Genomic DNA, 16,976 nt, shown 5'->3' with positions numbered 1-16,976 from the left:
TTTCCACCGCTAGCCAATCCTTCGAAACAACAGGGTCATTTGAAAAGGTTTTTTTTTTTGGCCTTGAACGATTGGAGTATAGATCATTTCATTTCCAATTCAAGTTGAAATAAAGAACAAAAAAATGAACTGCGACATTTGTATCTAATGTATTTACCCTTACATGTATTTTACAAATTAGTTATAAGCATACAATATCCTTTCAAAATTTACAAACATAATGAATTAAAAATTATTGTCAAAATATGATATTATTACCAACGGCCCATTCAGCAGCATAGAAAATGTTAAAAAACTTAAATCAAGTTAAGCCAAAAAAAATATCCTTGTTTCCATCTACATCTGAAAAAAGGGTCGGTAGGTACTTTTTTCTCTCTTTGTTTTGGAAAACCCGGATTTTTTACCAAACCGACCTATATCAGGGTATATCGACATTGTAGTAAGTTTTAGATAGAGTGGTAAAATTTAAACATGTTCTTGGTCAATGAACATTTGTTTATTAATAGTGGGAAAAATACGCTATAAGACAACGCTTTATCAGATTGGAACTGTTTATACGAGCATTGAGTTCATAATAAATCTTGAAATTGGAATAACATTTAAATTGCTTTTTCTGTTGTTGTTGTTGTAGTTATTGTTGCTGCTGCTGTTGTTGTTGTTGTTGTTGCTTAAGTTTCTGCTTTCGATAATACTGTTGATGTTCAAACTTAAGAAAATGCACATGTTGGGCGTGTATTGCATACTCCTTTGTAGGTTTTTATTATTATTATGAACATCAATATCGTAGGCGTTATTGCTTGGCATGTATATTAACATTATGTTGGTCTTCTATCAAAGCTGAATGTTTCAATTTCCGTTTCCTTTTAATTCTTGTAACATTAAAATACATTTCATATCACAAAACGATACACCCTTTTGATTAATAGAGAAGACAACAATGTTAATCGAAATTTAAATGCAATTGTTTGCATTGCAGAAAAAAAAAACACTTAAAAATAATACAATGACAGAGTACTGTTTGTTAGCACGTACGCCTTTCGAAAACGTATCCTCGAGACTACCACTGAATAATAAATGAGTAAATAGATGTATATCATACAGTGTAATATTGGCCACATGATATTTAAACTGGAAATTTAAATCAAAACCATAAACGCTTTTGGGAAAAGGAGGAACTTGCCGTCTACGATTTTTTTCTGGTTTCTGTATTGAAATGGAAAACTTACTGAAGAAACTAACATAATTAAAAGAAAACAGTATTTAAGCTAAGCCAATATATTGTTTTGTTCTACAAATTGTGTCCGAAAAGAAATGGTGCAAGAAAGTGAAATAAAAACAAATATTTAGTTTTAGGACAGGAGCAGTCGTTAGCAAATATTCCATTTTTCTTATATATCAAATACTACGAAAAAGATGTAAGGAACAATAATCTCCCCTGAGAGTTGAAATCCAAAAAGATGAACTTAGTGTGGCATGCTGCTAGTACAATTATGGTTGTACTAGGAATTAGTCAACCCCTGTAGATCCGTACTGCGTGCACAGTGTAGTTATATTGTTGTTTTTTGTTGTTGTTTTTCAGTTTCTTTTTTTTCTTTCTTGCTTGTTGGAACCTCCCGGGGTATTGAATATAATAATGTTCTTTATGATTTGCAAAACAAGAAGACAGCTAATGCAGGTCAACTCGGGGTGTTACTGGTGTTGTGTTGGTCTTTTAAAAGACATCGCTCATGGTTTGAAAAATGCACTTTTTTATGTGTTTTTAAAGTGTGGCAAATATTTGGATTGTTAAAAGTAAGATACTGACGGCTGGAACCCTTCAACAAATGTTGATGCTTAAATATTGTCTTTGAAATCTACGATTTTGAAAACGTAACGTTTTTTTCAACAAAGGGCTAAAGGTAAAATTATCCCTCAGTTTATGTAGAAATCCTCTTGGAATTGTGGTTTTGTTTATTTTGTCTTATTTCTTTCGGCAATTTTAGTATTAAGGAGTTAAATAATGAAAATCATAATATTATATGCAGAGGAATTGCCGTAAAAAAGAAAATTTGGTCAAAGAACATAAGCGATCCTTTTAAATTACGATCAATGAAAGCGGTAAATTTTATGATTTTGTACGTCCAAAAGATCGTTCTTCTAAATAATGAAAATCACATGACCTTGGGATCGAAAAGCCATATACATGTAGGTTAGATGTTTGTTACTGTTCAACAACGGTTACTTTTGTTTCGTTTGATTAACATTCTTCTAACACCAAGCATTTCTAGTTTATAATGTGTTCGTGATTCCTTGTGTGTGGTAAGTCACGTTGTCCTTTGATATTCTTCCAAAGTTAAAATGTATTTATGCCCATATGATGCAGTAAAACAAACGATGTGAAAGTTTCAACAAACTGTAGAAAAAACAACATCATATTTTGGACATAACGTGATATTTTTGACAACACAAAATGGTTGATTTTTGTCAGATCAAAGTACGAAAGAGGTTTGTGGTTTTCAGGCGTAAACAACGAATGCAAATTACAATTTATCACTTGTTACAACAAGTGTTTTTACAATTTAAATAAATGTAAACGAACAAGTTGAACCCATCTAAAATCGTTTTTATCGATCTATTAACTGGGGGTTTTATGATTATATATCTTATGGAAAAACATCTCCGTGGCAAATTTGATAGATACTCTCAAGTAAATAACAAATGTAATTATTGAAACATAAGTTGAATTAAACATATGTTGGTTTGTTTTCATTTATGCTGTTTTGGCTAAATTATCATTAAGATGTATATTTTAAATCGCTTTTGTATCTAAATATATAAAAGGATATTAGCCATTAATCATAATATGTTCCTCTTAAGAAAAAATCTAATAAGGTTTTGATTTATTTGTGAAGTTAAATAACTTTCGGAATTATAAAATTGTCAGGTGCATTGAAAGAACAGTTTATGTACATTCCCATCGATTAACTAAAGCGTTAACATATGTTTGTAATTTTTCAGGTTTCCCGACATACCCTATTTTTTGCCCTGATTTTTTTTCATTTGTTTGATCAATTGAAGTTAAAATAATTATAAGTGTTTTTGGCTTTTTACAATTACAGCGATGCTAATACTGAGTAGATCGATGTCTTAAGCATTTCACCTATAGTTTAAAAAGAAATATATCAAGAAAAAATGGCTATTGAAAAATTATTTCCCCAAAAAAGAAATGAAAAAAAATGTATAAATAGCTACCAGTATCAGGTACGTATTTTTTTTTTTGCTTAATTTATGATTATTTTGTGAATATAATTATAACAATGCCTTCGAGCATGGTACCAACACATCAATTGTCAATAAAAAAATATCTATATTCCAAAAATCAAGCCTCTGTGATCGTTCAACTAGGTAGACGGCCCCATCCTTTACTGTTTCTACCGTTATCTTTTTTCAGTGAAGCAGTAAAACTATTGTAGCGGCAATACCTTCTAATTCTTGCTAAAATAGTATGACTGAGCCTTAAGCAGCTCTCGTAAACTTAAACAGAGAACAATTCTAATTTTGATTCAGCAAGTGTCCATGTCCGACAATATCATGCCCTTATTTGGTCTTTTAATCGAAATTGTTGTTTTTTGCACTCGGCACCCCGGCCATTTTGCATAAAAAACCTTGGAAGTATGCCGGTACATCAGTAGAAGCAGTTCGTAAAAAAATAAAATATTGGTATTAATTAATTGTAGTGTCTTAACATGTATTTTGTATATCTAAATTGTGTTTGCCAGTGAAGTGTATTATTTAGATTCCCAAGAGTACGTAAAATCATAATGTTTAACTGTTTAATTAAAATTCGAAATCTACTTGCGACGTAATTAAATATAAAAGATTTATAGTAAACTGTCCATATACACCCGAGGTTGTTTTTGATGGAAAATGGCCGTGGAGTTCCGAATGTGATTTTTGTTGCCTATGACCATATGTACGAATGCTCATGATTGGTCGTTATATTATTGACAGTAATCTTGTCTAATAAGTGATATTGTTCGAGGCAATAATTGTGTAAAAAATAGAGGTAAGGTAAATTGTGTGAAAGCAATGTTTAGTCATCAATATTTCCGCGTATTCAGGTTGTAATGTGTTTACCCCAGTAAACCTTAATTAATGGGCTTTAAATGTGAAATCGACGCTAAGATGATTGAAAGTAATTGCCATATTTATGTTATATTTTCGCATTTAGTAGTACACACACCACGCATGATTCATTTGTGGCAGTGGTTCTTCGTGTAATTTGTAAAAAGTCAAACTAAGTTCAGATATTAAACACCTGCTGAACAATTAATTCAGGTAATTTTAGTTTAACTTTCAAGAATGATCAATTTAATAAATTAGCGTTAGCTGGCTTATCGCCACAACTAAATTATAGTTTTTACATTCATCCATCGACATCATTTATAATATGGAAGTTGCCGCGGAAATGTCAGCATAACCCTTTATCTAAAAAACACATCAAATAACGCAATCTTTAAAATTGAATATCTACAGATTGATCGATGATTTAGTACTGAAAAAGGGTCGTCTTGGTAATAAAATTATGGAAAAGCGGATATGTGTGGGTTCGATTTGAAGTCCTTGTTCAATAAAACACTTCCCAGGCACATACAATTGGCCATTTTTGCTATCCAATTCACTGCATGTTTATTCTAAGATATTTTTTTAATAAAGCCCGAGAAAGAAACAACTTGCTGCATTCTGAAAGCACATAATAACGAGTAGCTAAATCAAAGCTTGTAACACAGTTGATTGATAATGTTTTATTTATTGTGTGCCTTTCATAGAATTGCATTCATTTCTTTTGAAGCACATTTTCAGTCCAGACAATGGGTTATCAAAGTTAAAATAGCTTTGTCGACGTTTTAAATGTTTTATCGCTGCAAAATATTCAGAAATGTTTACATAATTATTTACCATGGATTTTAAAAATATCAAAGCATGTTTTGCGTCACTGTTAAATGTCGAATACGTATTTTCTGCAGTCATTTTGACAAACGGTGGCATCACCATCCGGTGACATTTTAATATCGTTTTTATTTATATAGTAAGTGTATAAATTATCACTTTTCTTACAAATGGAATTTTGAATATGATGATATGGGTCTGTGTAAAAGACGAAGCGCATGAAGTCTAAGCTGGCTTAAAGATCAGGAACAGTTTAAAGAATGGCTGTTGTTGTCAGTGACACTGACAGCGGAACGTTTAAACAAGTAAATCTTTTGACATGCGCAAATACCACGTACTTTATTTTTTAGTAAAGAACATAAGATAGTATTCATTAATTGTATACGTTACTATATTTGAATGAAATATTTGTTGTTTTTGTTCTGTTTTGTTTTTGTATTGAAATAACATTATTGAAAGTTATGACAGTTTCAGAGTGTGCATACAATATTAACATTTAAAACGAACATAAATCTGAAACCTTTTATTTTGATAGATCACAAAACATTTCTCTGAAATTATGTTTACCAAATATCATGTTGTTGTATTTAGTTAAAGTTAAATAATTGATAAAATGAACTAAATAATTTGTAATATGTAAACAAGGGGACTATTTTGAATGTAGTGTGAACGAATGGACAGCTTAACAGTGCTTAGAGTAATAGAGTCAGCCTTTTTAAGTAAGCTACGCATACGGTCGACGATTTATCGCTGAAACTAAAATGGCAATGTTAAGTACTTATTGATTAATGGTGGGACAATTGTTAACTTATAATCATGCTAACTAGTTTAAGCCTCCAGTAGATTCATGTTCCAGTGAACTCTTGCTTCACTGACCGTTCCAAGGCGGCATTCCCATCATTTATCTGTAAAGCAATTTCGATGAGTGTATGGTCTGTTTGAGGTGTTTGTATTTGTTTATGTGATGTTAATATGTTTGTGTCTCTTGTTCAGTGTCATTTGGCCCCTTGCCCTCTGTCCCCTTCTTTAATACTGTACCAGTTTGTGAATACCACGTAATAAATTACGTCATGAAGGCTCAATCGGGAAGCTATTTTTTTGCTTCCAGTTTTGATTTTTTGACTTTTATTTTTCTTCAACATTTTATAAGAAACAAAAGGCAGTCAATTCCGCTCAATGGGCCCCTCCTTCGTTGAATTACCGGAGTTTGATGAGGTGATCATTTTCTTCAAACACTTCGACAAACCTGTTTCCAAAATAATGTTTTGACAGCGCTCCATCAGTCGACGGTTGTGTGAAAAGCTTTATGGAAGTATTTAAAAAAATTAACTCTCAATCAAACTCTGTTAAAGCACCGGGGCTATGGAAACGGCGTAGACTGTGCTGTTTCATTAAAAATGGTAAATAAATAGTCAAGTTATCTTTGTTTAAAGTCTTCATTTGGAGTAAAATATTGCTCTCCGACGTAACATTTGTGACGTAATATATCATGTGGTAATCACAGTGTGGACTGTCTCTGTAGTTTCCATTGTATTATAAGCTTGTTAATCATTGCATTCGGGCTAGGCGCAATCGCCTAGCCATTGTACTGGCGTTAGGCCTAAAACAATACTTGGTGTTCGCACATATTTGTGGGCCAATGACAATCGAGAATTTACCCTATTTACTGCAGCTCCATATCATGTAGAGCAGATATGACGGTGAATATAAAAAAATATTCGTTAAATGATTTGGAAAAAACGTTTAATTTTCATCAATTGTTCTGCCCTGTTCGCATGCGAGAAGAAACAATGATTGACAGTAGGAAGGTGAAGCTTCCGTTATGAATCCGAATTTAAAGATAGATGTGTAATTAGCCATCAAAACGTATTGACATCAGAGCACACTTAAAATATTTATGTGACAATATTCAAATACAAATCTCATTTGCGTTTCTTCCTTCAAAATGTTCTTTATATCATACAACCAATCAAACGAATTCATTACCAAAATCATTTGTTGATCATGATGAATAAAAAAACTTAATGATATCATTCCAGTAAAGTTATGTACCATGCAAACATACCTAGGTAATTCTAATAATACAAATATCAACACTTTGTTGATTTTTAAACAAAACGTATTATAAACGTTCATGTTTCGAAGCTTTCCCATTATTTGCACAAACATCAATAAACTGTTTTTGCTTTTATTACAAATTCATGAAGTCGGGATAATTTACCATTGCCTGACACTCATTTAATTTAACGCATGTGCGGTTTAACTTTCGCGCCAAAATACCACGTGACAACACAAAGGGCGGAGCTAGTGGGTCAACTTAGTGCGAACACCAGATAAATGGTGCGAGGTTTCGCGGCCTGTGGTCTCTACCTTTTCCTACAAAAAAGGCGCCGACCCTACCGTTTTTATAGTCTATTGGTAAAAAAACAAAACAAAACAAATCATGGTATGCCATTATTGATGTATAACAGTTATAAAGCTCTGCCCGCGCTCATTGGCTACTTTTTTACTTAATCCATTTTTTGGCACTGACTTGTGACCACAAATATGTACGGTGGTTAACCTGTGTTAGATAATTAGAATTGAGTAAAGCACAGTTTATATCGCACGAAATCTCAATGCGATATCAAGTTATGTAAACATCGAGAAGTGAAACAACCACAATTTTCAACCAACTAACGTAGAATAATCGTTTAGATTGCAGAAAAACGCAACATCATTTCTCAGTTTATAAAAATAACATTTAACAACTTGACAGCGAGGTAAAAACATCATCTGTTATAACCAGATGAAAGATGCATTTATAAATATAATTTTAACAACGTTGCCACTTTAATGCAATACTTCTAAGAACGAAATGAAAGTATGTGTAAAGTAAATTTATTAGTATTTAGCCGCAAATAGGACAAAAAAGCATGTGAACGTGAATTGCTCGTAGTACTTTCAAATACATGACTCAACGTGCGGTCGAGATAAGCGAACAACACCGATTTATTTGGCTTAGTATCTTACGTAGTACCCAATCCCTACCATCAATCGTAACACAGTCAGCGTAGATCGACCAATAAACAAAACCTTGTGATATTTCTTCCCGTATAAACATCATTAAAATTAGCAAGAATAATCGGTTGACGCGTAAGTTGACAAGCGACCAGCTATATAAATTGTGATCGCGACACACAACTTTTCATTCTCATTCCTTATTCTGAATGCTCCATGTAAACAATGCGGAAATGAATTGTAGGGGGATATGACATATATGTCTTGAACAAGCAACAGAGCTGTGAAGCCTTGAAAACTATAATTGTTGCATTGCGCATATTAAAACTTAAGAACTAACTTGATATATTGACTGCAAAAAACACTTGCTAAGGACTCTGGACTATGGAGGTTTTTATGCTAGACCTTTTTGCTATTCTAAGTGCGCTTTTAGTTGTGAACTCCATGACGATTCTGCAAGAGGGTATTCATGTCGATAACAGACAAAGAGCTAAGCGACACACGCCATTGGATACCTCGCAGATTTGCAAAGCGTTTGGTTGCAAGAATGGTTACTGTAAGGAGAGAGAAATCCGCAATTTCCGTATAGTATGCGAGTGTTTTCCAGGATATGAAGGAAAGCTTTGTGACAAACTTAAGTGCCCGTATGACTGCGGGCAACATGGAAAGTGTTCAAGGAAAGGCCGTGTGCTGTTTTGCAAATGTGATAAAAACTACTACGGTGCTAGATGTGACACCTACAACGCGCCTTTGGCAATTTCGGACTCACATTCACAGGTAGCATCAAAATCATTTATGGACATGTTTGGAAAACTTTTGATGGGCCAAACGGGTACCTTAAAACCAAAGAGCACTATGTTAAGGATTGACAATAAAAACGCTTGGGCGAAAAAGCAAGCGAAGCAAAGCAGCCATATTTTATTCTCAAACTTTCACTCTCATGCAGAAATAGACACCAGTGTCCAGCCGGATGTGTGCGCACCAGGATTTCAGTGTTATCATGGAAATTGCGATAGAGACGCTATGTCTTATGGCATGTTCCAGTGTCTTTGTAAGAAGAACTATACCGGGTTGTTTTGTGAAAAACGATGCACGTTGAATTGTGAAAACTCGGGTACATGCATGGTTATGGAAGATGGTCATCAGTTTTGTTCATGTCCTTTTAATTTTACCGGTCACTATTGTCAAACTCCAATAACTGTTTAAGTCAGACTACAATAATGGCTAGGTCAGACTGGTCCAATAACTGTTTCGTTCAGTGACTGTAATTGCCTGATGAAAAGAGGATAAAATGACTGTTAATGTTAAAAGCGACATTTATTTGTCATAATAATTCCGGTATATTTGTTGTTGTCGTTTCTGACAATTTGTATTTTTGTTTTAAGTGGGGGTTTTCTAGCAAAATATATTATCAGTTTGATGTTATAATGTATTTGAGATTAAAAATTTCTTACAGAAATATGTGTAAACATTAAAAATGATCATTTTTTGGATGACCTACATATCTAAACCATTGTATGACGATTGTTTAATCGATTTATATTGTTTAACCATGAAATCCAATTTATCAAATCCTTAATTCGTCGTAATTGTAATTACACTTGTTTCTGTCATTAATTTGACGTATTTATTTGACGACCTGAACGCATTTTATTAATTGAGTGCGATTTTATTTTGTCGTTCTAATTTGACAGACGCGGAAATAAAATGTTTTAACATGAACTCCTTGTAGTTGTACATATATTTTAAAGGAATTAACAGCTACCGAACGTCATGTATAATGTTAACAATTAGGCTATAGTCAATTTCAAAAGCAGAAGTCCGAGCATTTGAATTTTTGTTGTTGTTTTTTTCTTTATATACCATAATGAAAATTGCTTCTCTCGATCATTCCATGGGTGAATCAGTTGCACAGCTGTAGATGTTTACTACAATTTGCAAATGAAACTAGCGTTTGAAGTTTTTGAAACATTAAACTATAACGGCTTTAACTCAGCCCTAAGCTAAGAAATTTCAAATCAAATGCAATTCTATAGCCTTTCGATCGAATTTCACATTACGTGAGCTAAATACTAAAGAAACGGGCTCATATTCCTGCAAACCATTCAAATATGCACAGTTGGAATGGTTATACTTCAACCGATCAATACAATTGAAGCTTTAAATAACGTTCGCAAGAACGGCGTGGTAACAAACGAAACTCTTTAAAAATATGTGTGCTTCAATCCGCTATTGGGTCGGTACCAACTGACCTTTTTTAGGTGCAAAATGTGATGCGATTGATCTTTGTTTTACTGAGTACGCTTTGCTAAGTAATGGGTAGGCTATTAGTATGCACTTTTTAAACGTAAATGGTCAAATGCGATGCATTTGCATAATCATTCATTTTTCGTAAATGCACCCTTTAACAAGTAGTCGAGAATATCTTTTGTTCAACTTCTAATTAAATCGACTTATTATTTTAAATCGTCAAAACAACTGCCATCCATTAGGACAAATTATAATTACGACCACTAAGTTTATATGAAATTATAATATCAGTTTCCAATATTACTGAGTATTGTACAAATATGCAAAAACGTATTTGGAGGAAGTAAATAAATCGTACAGTATTCGCTTCGCAGTGACAACCGACGAAGGAAATCAACAGATAAATTTTGATGTTGGTAATTTTTGTCTGTATTATTACGGAAGTATTTTTGTATGTATTTGTAAGTGAACCATATCTTTATCGCAATAAATACGTCATTTTATATTATTTTGTACTTCTGCAGTTGTCTCAATTTGTAAAATATAATATGTATGATTGAAATAAATATTTTAAAAGCTAATGTATCCCGTATCATGCGACACTCGTTTAACTAAGGTGTTATGTCTCACCGCATTGAAAAATGGTAAGCGTGCAAAGGACAGTTGTGCGATAGATAAAACATTCTCCAACATGCAAATATGAAACTGAACATGGCTGAACATAGCCCTGGCCAGATTTTATATTGCAGTGTCAAAAGTGAAAACAATTATTATCATAAAAAATGAAAATTTGCAAGTAGACACATTTACCAACGATTTATAGTTTAATGTACAACTTTGTGTACCTTACAGCAATAAATACAGAAGATAACGCAAAATATGCTTGTCTTAGATGTGCTTTCTCAATGGTTTTATTAAGTTTTGTACTTTGTTTGTAAACTGAAATGATTTTGGTTTATTGTGGATTCAAGAAAAAAAGCTTCGTCGGACGCGAAACTATCCATAAAGTATGAAAATATCATTCTTGGATTGATTGAAACTGTTTGTTGACAGTAACGAGACGCGCAGGGCTGTCAATGATCTTGCTACATGCTTAAGTGGTATTCTATTTTTTTAAAGAATCGTTAAGACGTATTTTATTTTCCCGAGGTTAAACTAGCAATTTACAGGTGAACAAAAAAAAAACATGTTGGAGGACATAGAGTCAAAATGAGGCTACCCCTCTCTAATCGGTACGTGATATTAGAGGGCTTTTTAAGCACTACTTGGGACTGAAGAGGGAGGAGCGCTGTACGCAGAAACTTAAACTTCGGAATGATTCGGTACGCAGACTCTCAAATTAGTTAAATAGTATTGGTAAGCAGGGTCCGGTAAAACATTAAGGAGTATTCGGTACGTAAAAGGGAACGGGGGCGAGGATAAGGGAGGGAATTAAACCCTTCAATGTCCATATAAGGCATGGGTCATGAAAGTGTTGTGGTTATTTTCAAATGGATATACATGAGACAAACCCAGCAGCCGAGCATGGTCAGTGCTCGAATTTAATAACACGAGCATCAATACACAAAGTCAAAACGACAACCCAAAACGCATTCACAAGAAATCAATCACAGTCCATATACAACAAAAATGATATATGTATATTTGTTTTCCTGTCTGTCCTGTTTCATTCCGGACTTTCGAGCAACCATTGACGCAAGTTCAGGAAGACGTTTCATACATATATCTGAAAGTTTATAACTAATGATCGTTGAAAATAACCTTAATAAACTATGAAATTATTTCAAAATGTCCCAAAGCAACATTGAACATGATTAGGACAACACGCAATTAAAACAATTAATCAACAGTATTTACTCAATACATGCGAACAATATGAACAGTCTCTTATCAGTTTCCCCTGTTTCAAATCCTTCAGTACATACACAAAAACACGTTTAGGCAAAAATGTCTATCAGATTGACCTATAAAAAATAATATGGAAGAAACACGTTTTGGTGTTTCTTCTTTTTTTCTTTCTTTTCTGGTCAACCTCTCAACCCTCAACTGCCTGTCTTCCGCCCCAACACCCTGGCTTCTGCTGGTCATCATAGCGCCCAGCTGTACTTCGGACGGTTACATTACTGTTGGGGTACTACCATGTTGCCCACTATAGGTTTCCCTAGCACATCAAGGGTTTGGTTCCTCATGTAGAAGATTGAAGCTATTCCGCGAAGTTTGTTATCATGTTATGTATCCCCTGGTTCAGTAATTCCCAAAGTTGTTGTTTGTTCATTCACCTGTTTGACGAAGTGTTAATAGTCGTAGTACTTTAGGGGCTGGTTTCTGACCTCGCAGCGAAGATATGACACATTATCGGTCGAAAATACGGCAATACGCAGTGTTGAGGCGGCAAAATTACACTATGAAGCGGGGCGAAAATACGAAATGATAAGCAATGGCGTATTTTTGCCTCACTACTTATCGTAATTTAATATTTTCGCCTTCCGGTAGGCATGCGCAAATATCTTTCAAGACAAATAATATCGCATTCTCAGACATGTTTCCTTGCATTTACCAACCTTACATAAATTAAGTGGTTGACTAATGGCGGCCAGTACCGGATGCTCAATCGCTATCGCATGCCTACCGAAAGACGATATGTCGTATTTTTGCAGCGCCACTTTGCGTATTTTCACGGAGAAAAGAAAGGTCACTACGCAATGGCAGCAATCAGCCACCATATATAAGCGTCTATTGTTAAGAATGTTAATAAGGGACACTAATTAATTCAGAATACAAATCCTCTCCATTTGAGTTATGCTTCGTGTGTTTAAACCGTTACAATTTAAAAATCACGATACTCTTTCCATTACACTAAACTGACGTATTTTGCTGGTGATGTTAGAACGCTGAGTAAAGTACGATTGTAACAGTCTGTCTCTTACCTGTGTCTGCATGAAGATTGGCAAATTATATCGGAATTAATACATTATCGCGACACGGCGCTGGGTGCGCCTAAATGGTAGGAATAGGAATCCCAGTGAGAGAGCAGGATCTATCTGCATTCGAAACACCTCTGCCATTTTCCATCGAAAACAATCTCGGGTGTATATGGACGGTTCACAGTGTCAGAGACCTTTACATTTAACTACGCTGCAAAAAGATCGCATGGTAATTTCAATTTAGCAATCAAACTTAGTGATTTCACTCTTGGAAATCTTAATATTTATGCAATGATACTCTTTAGTGGCAATCAATTTAAAATTAGGTTTACAAATTACATGTACAGACACTACAACTTATGCTTACTATTATTCAAAATTTCACTTACTACTTCTACTGAGTTTGTTTTCGAGTGAAAATGGCCGTTCAGTTCCGAAAGCTTTACCTGTTTACCGCATTGCCAGTCCTGACACAATTAAGCAGGTCTTACCACTATTCATTGAAAAAAATCTGTATCGATTAAGTGAATTTCCTGAGAAACTGACGCAGTTTGCACATATAACTTCTCTTTCTAAAATAAGTATTTTGCCTTCGTTCGTATCATTAATAATCTGCTCTAATTGCTTTGGATCATTTTTTTGAGATAATAATGACAAATATAAGATAAATGAAAATACCGACTCCCGGAGCATTGTCAAAACCAGCTTTTATAACAGTTTTGTCAAAGTGTTTAAGGGAATTAGACGGGTAATCATACTTTGATAAAGTGCCGGAGAGCTTTGTAAGACCCCATAATAGTCATTTCACATATCGTAAGCTACATGTGTAACGTGTGAGCTAAATACATAGATAGCTCGTGAAAAGAAAATTATATGCGAAGAAAAAGGTATCCTCAGTCCGTATATAGTATAGCTCATGTATGTCTAAATACTGAGTTCGTCATATCCAAGTTCTACTGTAATGCTTCCGTAGAAGAACCATAAAGTTATATGTGACCAATTGTTACCAAATTGCTTTCCTTGATTGAAAACTGCTAAAGAATAATTAAAAATAATAAATAGCAATTACATATTTGACTCCTCAACATTCCAAGAAATAATAATCCTGCATATTCGCAAAATTCCTAGCAAATAACTGTTTGAACATAAAAACAAGTGCGTCGGCCGGGAATCGAACCCGGATCGACTGCTTGGAAGGCAACCATGCTAACCTTTACACCACCGACGCCGGATGTTGTTAATACAGTAGGGCGTTAACGTAGTGTATATAGCGTATATACTGTAACGTAAGCGTGCCATGTACTGTGCGTTCCGCGTTGATCGGTGTATAATCACTAAGATATATAATATTTGCTTTTCATGATTATTTGTGAGGGGAACCACGAAACTTTAACCTGATGACAAGGTCAAAGTATATGTTGAAAAATAACCATATCTCTGCGAGCCATTTGTACCTGATCGCCTACCTTATTATGATTAAATGAGTAACTTAAATTGAATATTGAAAAATTGGCTAAGGGCAGTACGGACTTAAATATAAAATCAAAAATGTACATGAATTTCAGAAAACCTCCCTTGTATGTTAAGAAACAGAACAGAGTAAAAAGCTGAAATATGTTTATTGCAATTTGTATTTGTGCCAAATTCAACAACAATAACTCTGCCTTGATATTCACAACTTTAAAATAAAATCTTTTCAAATATATAGAACATAAAATTACTTAAAAAGTGTTATCAAATATTCATAAGCATTATACAATTACATAATTCCAGTGTTAAAGTTATCTTAAACAATGCAAATGAATCCGAAATTGACCCTGATTTTTATCCTTTGAATGAAAAAAGTATATTTAAATTGTATTTTATTTATAAATATGAAACCAGTAAATTTGTCGTCATTTACCTTTAGTTCACTTCCCCGCCCCCTCCATCGAGTTTGCAAATTCTTCAAGGAAAACTTGCGGTATGTTGATATCATTTGACACAACAGACTAATGGCAAAAGTATATCCAGGGGCAGCAACTATGTCCATCCTAAGTGATATATAACTATTATTTTTGATTCATTTTTTGCTAATAACCTTCATCTGCACTTTTTTTTGTATTTTACTGATTGAAATTGAATAAAAACTCTTGTATTTAATTATAATCGGAGACTTGACCACTTTGGGTAAAAATGAAATCTTATTCCATATTCTACAGTCCCGTTGGAACAATTTAGTCCAAAAAAGTCACTGTTTTTCGAGTGCCCAAAACCGCTCTCAGTTGGTTATTGTAATAGTATTGTTACTTTTGCTTTGAAAAGGGACAATTTAAAAAATCTGATGACGATGATGATGATGATGATGATGATGCTTATGATGATGGTGGTGGTGGTGGTGGTGGTGATCGTGATGATGATGATGATGATGATGATGATATGATGATGATGATGATGAAGACGCAACGACGACGGCGATCATTTTTCTCAACGTTCCTACATCACCTGTAAAAGACGATAGTTAAGTGTTATGGGGAGAGTATCGTGATTGTTAAAATGTAACTTTGTGTAAACATTATAGCCCCTTGAATTTAAAAAACGAAAGCGTAACTCAAAAGGAGATGATTCATGTACTAAATTTACTAGCGTCCCTTAGTTACTTCTAATACTGTAGCTGATCTGTGCACACTTACCAACAATAGGCGCGCGGATAGATGGCTTCTTTTATGCCATTCCTTATTTTATTTTATTATTTGCCGCGGTCCCGAATTTATTCCTATAAAATAAATCTGCTTGTGTCGATTTTTTTTCGCTATGTCGGCCTCAAAATTCAGTTCCGGTGGTCGAATTTCACAATTTTCTTTGTTCCTTATGTCGAACTGCAAATTTGAACAAATGCAAATGCAAAAATATTCATGACGGTTTGCGGCATGTCGCTAAATTACCGTGCCTGTCAAAATAACGAACTGTTATAATTGGCGGATAATTGGTAAGTTTGAATAATAAAATCCGGGGATATCAAGATCGGTCATAAGGCTTCTAAACGGAAATTGTCATCAAAATCTTACAACGAGAAGTACCAAGCCATCATCGAGGTCGAGAAGGGTATCAAGACAAAGAAGGCTCAAAAGAGCAGATCAAGTTGAAATACCTTGCGTTGAAATAATGTGCTTTATCATTTTCTTACAGTGTACAAGAGTATGTGATTGTGGTTTTATATATGTCTTGTGTAAACCAATAAAGTGAATTAAATAAATTTGACACAAATAATTCATTTTATTTTTCAATAATACGTTTGCTGTTTTCACGACGGTAATATGTAACAAGACCGTTCAAATGAGAATGCAAACATCGGACATAAATCGAACTCAAATGTGTTGCGATTGGTGATTTTTTTTTGTTATTCAGATGTGTCGAATGTTCGTTACCTTGATTTTTTTCCTAAGTCCCGACAAAGTCGACATAACGAGTTTCGACAGTACATCAAATGGAGGGGCGAAAATAACAAGCTACCAACAAATGCAAACACTTTTTCTATACACCGCAATGCATGATTCTCGACGTCGGCTGCCGAACTGTGACGGCAAGTGAGCTGCACGCGAGCTCCTGAGCACTTAGATCGAGTGACATATATGTCAAAGAGTGTCGGGCCAACAGACAGCTCACTGTGATCTATAACCGTTACAGTGCCAAATATAAGGCTTACACGTACGGGATAAGTTCTAGGGCTCTTCGGGCGATGTATAATGGATCTATTTTGTAAAATATTAGTTAATTTTATTTGTTATGATTTGCCAGGGGGGGGGGTCCAACCTTATAGAATATATTATATTCTTACGTAATAAAAATGTCTTTTTAATGCACTAGTTTTAGTGTGCATCACTTCAAAAACAC

At 34.2% G+C, this 16,976-nt stretch overlaps 1 non-coding gene across 1 annotated transcript; it reads right to left on the bottom strand.

Moving 5' to 3' along the window:
• Window positions 1-14,259: 14,259 nt before the first annotated feature.
• On the bottom strand, window positions 14,260-14,331 carry Trnag-ucc (transfer RNA glycine (anticodon UCC)). Its single transcript has one exon. It is a non-coding gene; the product is annotated as a tRNA-Gly (tRNA).
• Window positions 14,332-16,976: the final 2,645 nt, after the last annotated feature.

The sequence above is a fragment of the Mya arenaria genome, chromosome 13 (genome assembly GCF_026914265.1).
Source record: "Mya arenaria isolate MELC-2E11 chromosome 13, ASM2691426v1".
NCBI lineage: Eukaryota > Metazoa > Mollusca > Bivalvia > Myida > Myidae > Mya > Mya arenaria.
This window is presented reverse-complemented; position numbering and strand designations above follow the sequence as displayed.